This window comes from Lactuca serriola, chromosome 2 (genome assembly GCF_051521515.1).
Source record: "Lactuca serriola cultivar US96UC23 chromosome 2, Lser_US96UC23_V15, whole genome shotgun sequence".
Taxonomy (NCBI): domain Eukaryota; kingdom Viridiplantae; phylum Streptophyta; class Magnoliopsida; order Asterales; family Asteraceae; genus Lactuca; species Lactuca serriola.
This window is the reverse complement of record NC_136409.1, coordinates 232,109,323-232,120,586: the sequence shown is the minus strand read 5'-3', so window position 1 is coordinate 232,120,586 and position 11,264 is coordinate 232,109,323. Positions and strand designations below refer to the sequence as shown.

The following is an 11,264-nucleotide window of genomic DNA, read 5'->3' as shown; positions in this document are numbered from 1 at the left end:
TTATATTATAAAAAGTAAAAGATGTTATTTGTTGCGATTTACTATTATTTATTATATTGTTAATAAATATCACATGATCGATTCATATGTTTATTATATATATATATATATATATATATATATATATATATATATATATATATATATATATATATATATATATTTTGCATTTCTAACAAAATTCGTAATGCAGTATCTTTGCTTGCATATCAATCATATAATGATTCATAATTCTTAATAATAATAATAATGGAACCTAATATTATGTAATGACAATATCAATTATTTTCTTTTTCTTATTAACGCATTGTCCATTGAAAGCTACCCGATTATCACATTTTACTGCAATGACTTTGTGATATCACAAAATTTGTCTCGTTATTAAGACTTTAGCAATGGAAATATAAGTTTTGTTGGTATTCTTTTCTATTGGTTATATCTACGCTACAAATTGTAGTTTATTTTCCAATTTTATGGAAAATATAGTCATTCTAACTATAGAAAAACACCAATGATAAGCATATAATGGTTTTAACCTGCATTATATACAATCCTATTTTACCGAAATCTATTTTCATGCAAAACCCAACTCATTTGTCACCTCTAGTTTTAATAATTTAACATTGTTTACCTTTAGCTTCTCTATAAATACATGGGGAAGGTAATTAAACCTTGATTATTTGCCTTGATTTACCCTCCTCCTTGATCTTCACATGTTTGATCTTCAAATTATCACTTTAACAGTGTCCTTAAAGCTTCAGATGCACCTTGTGTACTATAGGAAGGTTGCTTGGTTTACCTTTTATGTGATCCACCTTTTAAGCTGCAAAGATTAAATGGAAAATATAAAATATAAGTTCAAGTCTATGATTTTTTTCAAAAAGAACAACTTATAATGGATGCTAACCTTCACTTGGATAGGAGGCCATGAACATTCATTAGAAACGGAGAAGATGAGATCACTAAAAAACTTACTTCCAACCCAATTTCATATATTTCTTAACCTTCAAAACCCAGAAACCATAGACACACCATTGACACAGAAGTACCTTTGGATGAAAATCAATTAACTTAAGCAAGGAAGAGCAGTGACGTGATGTATATTCAAGATGACAAACGGTGACGATTACATGCAGTCTTTATGAGTGGAACAAAGAATTCAAACAAACAAAACCACAACAGATGTCAAGTGGAACCCCAGAAGTAGAAAAAATGTACAAAACAAAGAAAAAGTGGAAAAAAAACCCTGAAATTAAAGTCCTAAACAATCACTAAATATACAATCTCATGCCTGGTATACTACACGAAATCGAGATCCATCAAAGTCACTGAAATTTAATAATCAAGCTATGAACTTTACAACATTTACTAATAACACATTAATAAGAAATATAATATATTAGTAATTTCCCACATTCCAGAAACCTAATTCAAAGTGAAATATGTACAATTACCATAAATACAGAGCAACATTAAATGTATTCTAGCTGATGTAAAAAACTCACCTTCACACCTTAATGTAGGGAAATGAGAGTGACAGGAATTATCATTAAACCTATTGATCAGTACTTCGATGTCTCCATATGTGCTACTATTGCAGAACATAATTTATTGGAGAAAGATGAACAGGATGGGTGCAGGAGCAAGAGAGCGCCTTTTCATCAACAACATCGAATCGTAAGTTGTACTCAACCCCAACCTATATCGAAGAAATCATCAAGGACGTAATATTTGACGAACTTTGAGTTTGTAGAGGTGTTCCCGCAACCACCGGCTCTCTAATTTCCAAAACCATCTGAAAAAGGTTTCAACCAAAAAAGAAAATGTGAAAAGTTTGAAGTCAAAATCATGGACAAAATCGGGCTTCAAATCGAACCCTAAGTCAATAGAAGGGACGAAACCCACAACTTGTACATCAAATTACGAAATTGAAAAAGGAAATGTTGAAATCTAATTATCTCATCGCAAACATAGAAAGGGAGCGAATACATACCTGTGTTTAGGAGTCGTTGTGTGTGAGAATCAAATAGAATAAGAGAGAAAAGAGCATGATCGGGAATGGGTAGCGATGACATGGAAAGATACCGGAAATGTAACTGTTGTGTTCATCTGAATCGAACAACCGTCTCAAAGAAAAACAATGTGTCTCTTCTATGCGTTCTATCGGTTCATTTATGGAGTCAATGTCTCCATGGCATCGTTCAGGAAATAGGCGACGTGGCGTAAAGCGAACAGGGTAAAATTGTTGTAAACGACACAAGAAAATTAGGGCTTTTATATATTCGAACCCAACATCGAAGAAATCAATAAGGATACAAAAGGATGTAATAATGATGAATTTTGAGTTTGTAGATATGTACTCGCCACCATCGGGAAAATCAGGGACAAACTCGGGGCTTCAAATCGAACCCTGAGTTAACAGAAGGGAAGAAAATTAAACAACACGTAAAACAAATTACGAAATCGAGAAGGGTGATTTATCAATAAAGCAAATTACGGCATCGCTCGTTGTGTGTGAAAATGAAATGGAAGAGGAGAAAATAGAGACTGATCAAGAATGGTAAGCGAAGGCACTGGAAATTTATATGAACATTGAGTTCGAGCACAACCACCGTCACCGATTAGGGTTCTTTTTTCTATGGACGATATAGTCAATGATTTTGTTGCAGCCAAAGGCGGAGTTATGGTTTATCGAGAACAAGAATGAATAGGGAAGGGGTGGACGATATATATGGAGAGGAAACGACACATTAACGCATGAGTCGCTATGAATGGATTTCGAATCGGTGTCGATGTCCATGGCGTCTTTCAGAGTAGGCGACGTGGCGTATAATAAACCATGTTAGAAAATTCATATCTTAATACAGTCAATTCACGATTTAAAAAACAAAATAATAGCTTAATATAGAAAATTCACATTCTAATACACAAAAAGTATGCATTAACAACTATATTATCAAGTTATTAAAACTCTTAATATAGTCAATTCACAGGTTATTATACAAGATTCACAGTTTAATCCAATCAATTAATTCACAGTCTAATAAACAAAATTCACAACTTAATATAGTCAATTCACAATTTAAACAGAAAATTCATAACCTAGTGCATTCAATTTATAGTTAAACACAAATATCATAACTTAATACACAAAATTCATAACTTTATATAGTAAATTTATAGTTTAATAAAAAAAAGTATACAATCACAACTTAATAACTTACCAAATTTCATTGAGGCATTTCATCAAACACATCGTGTGTATTTTTTTTAGAACTTCCTTTTGCATCATCACTGGAGACCATATCTAATGTGGTGGTGGAATTACCACTAACCACCATGAAATACACAAACTTTGGTTTTAATTAGACTATGCGTATGAAAATTCACAAAAAAAAATGACATTCATTATGTCGTGAATGTCAAATTAATACCATTATTAATCTTATAAAACATTGAATTTCTAAAATACGACATTCATTATAATGTGATTTTCAAAACAATAACATTATTAATTTTACAAAAATTACGTTTATTGAAATTTGTCCATCATTCACAGTTGAATAGTCTATTAACTAACCAATACTATGAAATTGCATCTTATTCAACTAAATAACTGATGAAACATAAGTTTTTTTTATTCATGAACACAATTTATAATTTAATTTTACATTATATTATTAAATAACTAAAATTCATTACATTCAATTGTTTTCATTATAATGATTATAAAGCACATAAACATTAAAAGTATCATAAAAACATATAACACAATTGATTATTTCCCAACAACCTATGTTTCAATTACATGCTTCATCTTCTTCAAAGAAAATATCAATTAATGAAGTATGTATATTAAATACTATTAAAAAATAAGGTATGTATATTAAATACTATTAAAAAATAGGGTCGCTTTCTCGTTAAATAAACAAGAAGAATGAAACATACTTACATTAATTCCATTAAAACTAAAATAATCATAATTGTGTAAACCAACACAAACTATAGACATTTTATTCCTACTAATATAAAATTAGGTATTTATACAAGCTACAAGGATGTGTAAAATCAAGAGTTATTAACTTGATAATAAATTATTACTCCAAATTGAACACTACTTGTGATCATGATCTAGAAAGTAGAAACTGGTATATTTTCTTATTTTATTCATTGTCATACATTCCATTACATCACATGACACTTATCTAAAAATTGGATCGAAAGCTTTTATATAATAAACAAATGATGTTTAAAATCTATCAATCATAGTCAAAGAGTTTTTACTTAAGAAAACAATTGATGTCTAAAATCTCTAAATCATAGAGTTTGTCTAAAATCTCTAAATCATAGAGTTTGATCGATTACCTTATTCTTCATATTAGATTCAAGTTGTTGGAGGAGGATAACCGCGGTGAAGAAGAGGAGCGGCGACAGAGGAGTTTGTGACTAGTGGAGAAGGGGCGGTGGTGGTGGATTTTGTCCAGAACTAAAATTTATTCCCGCTAGCTAATAAACCTCACTTTAAACTTCGATTTAGATCTGAGATGTTAAAGGAGAGAGACGGCGATGAAGAAGAGAAGCGACGGAAGTGGAGGTTGCAATTGGCGGAGAAGGATATTGGTGGAGGATTTTGGCAAGTGGTAGAAAAAGCAATGGGGGAAGATGAGGGTTGGAATTTTCTAGAAAGCTGAAGAGGAAGGAAAGAGAATGACATATGTTCACGGAAGGGCTTATGGACATTGGCAAGTAATTTTTCTATATTTATAATAATGCCACCGTGCGTTTATTTTAAACAATTTAAAATGATTCTCATGGTTCTTAACTTTTAAGGGTTCTCATTTGAACTTTCACCTCTCTCTCTCTCTCTCTCTCTCTCTCTATATATATATATATATATATATATATATATATATATATATATATATATATATATCATATGGACGCTCGATCAAGAACATACATAATAAAAAAACACACACTCTTTTCCCCTTGTTCTTCATCCCTGCAACCCAAACCTAACAATAACCACTATACGATGACAACATATAATCATTTCGCCTTCCTGACCATTGTCCATCACCGGCGAGACCACTATTGTTGACCCATATTGTAACGTCCGTGTTTTTGGGCTAAACATTAAAAGCGATGTAATAGTCTAGGTTAACTATTGTAACATATTTTGAAGTAATAAGAATGAATTACATGAATTCATGTGCCTTATATTTAAATATGATGATATAATAAATTAAAGATAAAAATAAGCGTCGAAAGTAAAATGTTAGATAAAGTTGATATCTATGAAGAAAGTTGTAGTGGTTGAAACAAGGGTTCCGAAGATATAAAGAATACCGAAATCCGAGTTATAACGAAGAAGTTATGACCTGTCGAAGTTTCGCGACAGAACCGACACAACGATGTGTGACGTAAAAGTGAGTTTACAATAAATTGATTTTTAGCCTTAGCGATCTAAATGAAAGTCGTAGTATACGTTAAACCGAGAGCGTGTATAAAAAGAATATCCAAATCTGACTTCGTATGAGGAAGTTATGAATTTTCTAAGATTTGGTATAACAGTATGCAGCCCGGAATTCGAATTATAGATCGAGTGATTTTTAGCTGACACAACCTAAATGAGAATCGAAGATCTTGTTGATAGTAGTTCAACGGTAAAAAGAGAAACGGAAACGAATTTCGGATGAAGAAGTTATGAATTTTTAACGGACTTTTCCTGTCCCGGCCTGTTAAAAATATAACTTTAAAAATAAAGTCAAAATGAGCCAACGGAGTGTAAACGAAAGTTGTAGAGCACGGTCTCACCTACACGGTAAGGCTGTTCATTATTTGGATAAAACCGAATTGTCTAATTGCACAATTTGGATCAGACTATTTGGTTCGGATATTCGGATTTTTGGATTGGTTTTCAGCAAAACCGAATTATTATTTTGGATTTCGGATTGGTTTTGGTTTATACACTAAGGACCGAATAGTCCAAAAAAAAACGAATAACAACTTATTATCTATTTTTCATTTGTATCTTTAACTATTTATAAATTTACTAAATTATTATTTTTAGTTATTAGAAATTTTCATCAAATATACTACTTTAAAATTACTTCTTATCAAAAGTTTTTTGTCAATTAAATATTAAGTATAATATATTTTCTTAGTATTTGTTCATAAATTATAATTTATAAAAAAGATAGTTTCTTTATAGATTTTGCTAATATTCAAGTTATATATTTTTCAAAATGCATTGCCTCTTGAAAACCGAATTGTAAAAACCGATCCAACCGAATTGTAATTTGGTTGGATCGGATCAGATTTAAATTTAGTTTGGATATTCGGATCAATGTTTTCAAAACCAAAATCTATTCGGATTCACTTGATTGGATCGGATCAAACGGATCCATCCAAACGAACACCCCTACGGCTACACGTGGATATATTTTTGAAGTTTTAGACACAAACTTCGAGGCTGGTCCGAAGGAGTACGCCCAACGTACATAAAGATTACGCCCAACGTACTTCGCACGTATTCGATCCGGAGTCATCCACGTCGCCCTTCCTTTGCTAGACACGTATCTTGACACGTCCGAGGCACAAGAACTGAACACAAGCCACGTTTGCCTCGTACGCCCAACGTGCGAGGGTACGCTCAACGTAGGACTCCTCAAGCCATTACGCCCCACGTACGGAAGAATTACGCCCAAAGTAATGTGAGGCTTCGGCCACTATAAAAGGGGTGCGAGACCTTGTGAAATTGTTTGGAAAATTTTACACTCTTCCACCTTCTACTTCTTTTCTAGCTACAAAAATACCCCCAAGCCTAGAATACTATCCTAGCATCGTAAGCAAGCCCCGGAGAGCCCGAAGATCCCGAGAAAAGAGTTTTTCGAGTCGAAACTCTGCCCGCATGAAGCCTGATTTTATGAGAAAACATCCTGGTTTAATCGAAAAAATATTGTTTTAAGGGACGAAGTGTTGTCCAATTATCGTCTTCTCAGGTGAGTGTATAGTCACTTTCATCTTACACATATATATGAAGTATTTTATATAAAATACGTGTTATGTGTATATATGGTGTTTGTTTATTTGAGATGGATGTTGAATGAATGTTTTATACATGTTTAGAATGATTTAAACTGCATATATGTATTTTTTAATCTACAAATATGTTGGGTATAACATGGGTAGATGAAATAGTTGAAGTATGATGAAATAAAATGATGAGAGGTGTCGATGTTGATGATGTTCCAGTCATCTAGCAGAATATAGATGATGACCACAGACTTTTATAGACACTCCAGTGGAATATTAACAGGCTCATAAACTGTAGATGTTTTTCGAGAGTATTGATTAGACTTAGTCAATTGTCCTTAGTCCGAGAGTATGGATAGGACGTAGTTATTTGTTATTAATCTATGAGTATGGATTAAGACATAAGTTATTTGTTATTAATCCGAGAGTATGGATTAAGACATAAGTTATTTGTTATTAATCTAAGAGTATGGATTAATACGTAGTTCTATGTTATTAATCCGGGAGTATGGATTAAGACATAAGTTATTTGTTATTAATCCGGGAGTATGGATTAATACATAGTTATTTGTTATTAATTCGGGAGTATGGATTAAGACATAAGTTATTTATTATTAATCATGGAGTATGGATTAAGATATAGTTAATTGTCCCTAATCCGAGAGTATGGAATGAGCACAATTATTGATCTGGGAGTATGGATCAGACATACCCGATCTGAGAGTATGGATTAGGTAAAGAGGTAAATTTTAGATCCGGGAGTATGGATTAGGTAAAGAGGTTGATTTTAGATATGAGAGTATAGATCGTGTCGTTGTGAGGATCGATAGGGTGGGGGTAATAAAGATGATAATGGGGATGAGAAACTGGGTTGATTGTTTGATGTTTAAACATAATAAATTTATTTATTGTGAGTTGAAAACCTTATATGCTCACCAGACTCCCAAGCCTGACCCACTCAGTTTTCTATATTACAGGTAGTGGAACAAGAGCATAGTTGGACGATGACGAGAGATTTTGGATTATATGCCAGTAGATATAAATAACTGTTGTAAGGCCTATATTGTACTCTTTATGCTTTTGGTCTGTATCGATGTGGACATCTCGAGTTTTGTAATGAAATGGAAAATACATTTCTTTAAGAAATGATTTGATAAAATTTTATCATATTTTGTTTTGGGGACAAATTCCGAAACACCTTTTGAAAGATTACTCGGATTTTATTTTAAAAGCATAAACGAAATCGGTCTTTTCTGTCCGTGAAAAAGGGAATGTCACACATATGTGGGTTTGGGGTTTAATGGAGATTCGAGTCTGAGCATTTCGATTTCTTTGTTGAAATGGCCAAAGTTGAAGAAGGAGGCTTGAAGGAAGCATATGAGGTCGATTTATTATATGACGAAATGTATATTGACTTGTTTGATGGTGGCGGCACATCCATCAAATCCAGGTAAAAAAATACACAAACTCGGAATGGAGAAACCATGCCCAAATTCCAGTGGCAAAAACATACCAAACACACACTACAAAGAATAGCTCACACGTTTGTCATCAAGAATCCCCTTGAGCATATACACTCCTTATTGCTCTCCAACCTTCTTTGGTGACAATGGTGAAGAAGAAGAAGAAAAGAAGTTGAAGATGTGAGTGTAGAAGTTGTTAATTAGCGCTTAATTTCCCTTGCATTACAATAAACGTATTACCTAAAAAACATCTGATTTATATGTAAATACAACCCCAAATTTCTATTTGTGTGTATATGTATGTGTGTTTTCATTTCAAATGTAATGGTGAAGAATGAGCAACTTTCAAGTCATTAAATTTGTTAAAATTAATTAGAGAGATAGCGAGATATGAGCCCAAAGTTATTTATTTAGTTTTTTTTTAATAGTTTTTGTTAAAATTAATTATAAAAATAAATGAAAAGGGTATAAAAGTCTTTTTATGTGGGTAAGGGACCAAACACGATGTAAATTGAAACTACACGGACCTTTCATGAGACCAAAAAAATAGGGATTGAACTTGATATTTTTGAAAACCACAAGGACCATTTATGAAGATTTGTCTTGGATGAATGTTAAATAACTAAGGTGTTTTTTGTTTTTTCGAAGCCAAAATTCATGAAGTTTGCGGACCACTTCTGCAACCCTTTATAGCAGAAGAGGTAGACCAAACGGCTACAACCTATAATAAGAAGCATGTTTGTTTTTTAACATCTGTATGTTGTTGCAATAAACTGAAATTTAAACAAACTGATTCTACAAACTAAAAAAAGTTCTGAACACCGAAATTTTAAGAATTCTAGTCTTAAAACATTAGAAGAATACTAAAAAGAATATATAAAAAACAATAATATAAAATTGAAAAAAAAAATCTAAAAAAAATCTAAAAAAAATCTAAAAGAAGCTATCAATTTTTTTTCTTTTAAATAAAAAACTAATTTTAAATAACATAAAATAAATTAAGAAAATATTGTAAAAAAATGTCTAGAAATTCTTAAAAGAAACACACATGTTAAAAAAATGCAATCGGAATTGAAAATATTATTAAAATAAATGGTAAAAAAAATTTAAAAAAAAATCAAGTTATAAAAATTTACAGAAACTATAAAAAGAAAATGTATTCAAATCCATAAATTAAAGTTAAAAAAAACCAAAGTTTTTTTTTAAATAGTTAAAAAAAGTTCAAGTTATAGTGTTATACCAAATTTCTAAAAAAATCATTTGGAAAAAATGAAAGTTAAGATGTTTGAAGAGGCAAGTCAGGTGTTGTTTGGAGCAGAACACGCACATAGATTTTGTAGTCCGAAACCTTTCACAAAACAAACTGATGCGCGAGATGACCAATGTTGCGCGTGTGCTGCACTGCACAACAAAAAATAGTCTTAAGAGTTTTTTCCAAAAGAACAAAATATAATAAATAAATAAATAAATAAAATATAAATAATATTAATAAAATAGAAATTTTATAATTTTATAAGTTTAAATGTTAATTATGTTGGATAATTAAGGTTAAAAAAACTTATCCATAATAAAATCGACTAGAATTGTCAATTAAATATAAGATAACTAGTTAACTGATTATATCAAAAATTAAGATTAACATGTCATAAAATGTGGTGATGAAAGGCAAATTATGAAGTATTATAGTGCTTCGATAAAAACGGGGATAAATTGTGTCAATTTACCAAATAAAAAGTTTTAGTGGTCAAATGGAAATAAGAAATTTGGTTAAAGGCGTGTTCACCTGGTAGCGGGTAGCTTGTAGCTTGTAGCGTTTTATTAAACGCTACATGAAATAACATTTGGATTTAGAGTGTTTTGTTTAAACTAAACGCTAGAAGCTTGTAGTGTCAAACAAAGTTTTCTGTTCAAAACGAAGCGTTTTGTCAAACGCTAGAAGCTAGAAACTCTCAAACGCTCCCAAAAGCTTCGTACCGAACACACCCTAAGACTCACTAGCTTCCAGTATATTTCATTTTATCTTACAATCGATCTTGTGAACTTTTGGGAGTGGCGAAGGGTAATTCTAAGCATCTTAGGATAGATATAGAGTTAGGGCTTGAAGCTTAAGAGAAAATTTATTGCAATAAATAAATTATTAGACATTCGATGTATCTCTTCATTTTTCTCCTTTAATTTTAATCTATAATTTGGCCTATCATCAAATTTGAAAATCAAAGTTCATTAGTGATCATGAGTTTCTAATGCTTGAAATATAGTACAGAACAACATGAGTTTCGTGGTATTCAACCAATGAATGGTCCTACCTTAAGTAATGAAATTGGAGGAGGGGGTATCTTAAATTGGAGGAGGGAGTATTCTAACTTCATGATTTGGTTGTACAAGGCTATCTTAACTCGTACATTTGTTCTAGTTACTTTATTGGTTATTATTTTAAGGTATTTATGTAAATTGTCATGGATAGGGTAGGGGTATGTGTGAGATGGTTTATTTGTTTTATTTATATTTTCTAAATTAATATAAATTTAAGAAAATTATAAAATAAATTAAAAATGGTAAAGAAGTATTATTACGTGCTCGGGACTTCACTTGACACTTAGCATCCTATATCGAACTTACATTCGTGTAACTCTCTACATGTGAGTTCATACCCCTTAACTTATCTTTTATATGACTTTAAGACCATCTCCAACACGTCTCCATTTTTCCCTCATAAATGGAGTAAAAAATGAGGTAAATAGTGTTTCATCTCCAACCCTACTC

At 31.5% G+C, this 11,264-nt stretch overlaps 1 long non-coding RNA gene across 3 annotated transcripts; it reads right to left on the bottom strand.

Annotated features, from left to right (window-relative positions):
- Positions 1 to 512: 512 nt before the first annotated feature.
- LOC145088864 (uncharacterized) lies at positions 513 to 2,792 on the bottom strand. 3 transcript variants are annotated; one of them, XR_013701273.1, is made up of 4 exons: positions 2,498 to 2,791; positions 1,994 to 2,410; positions 908 to 1,795; positions 513 to 823 (listed from the first exon to the last, which is right to left on the bottom strand). It is a non-coding gene; the product is annotated as an uncharacterized LOC145088864 (long non-coding RNA). The 3 variants fall into 3 exon arrangements; XR_013701272.1 differs by having other exon boundaries at positions 908 to 1,137; positions 1,506 to 1,795; positions 1,994 to 2,789; XR_013701271.1 differs by having other exon boundaries at positions 1,994 to 2,792.
- Positions 2,793 to 11,264: the final 8,472 nt, after the last annotated feature.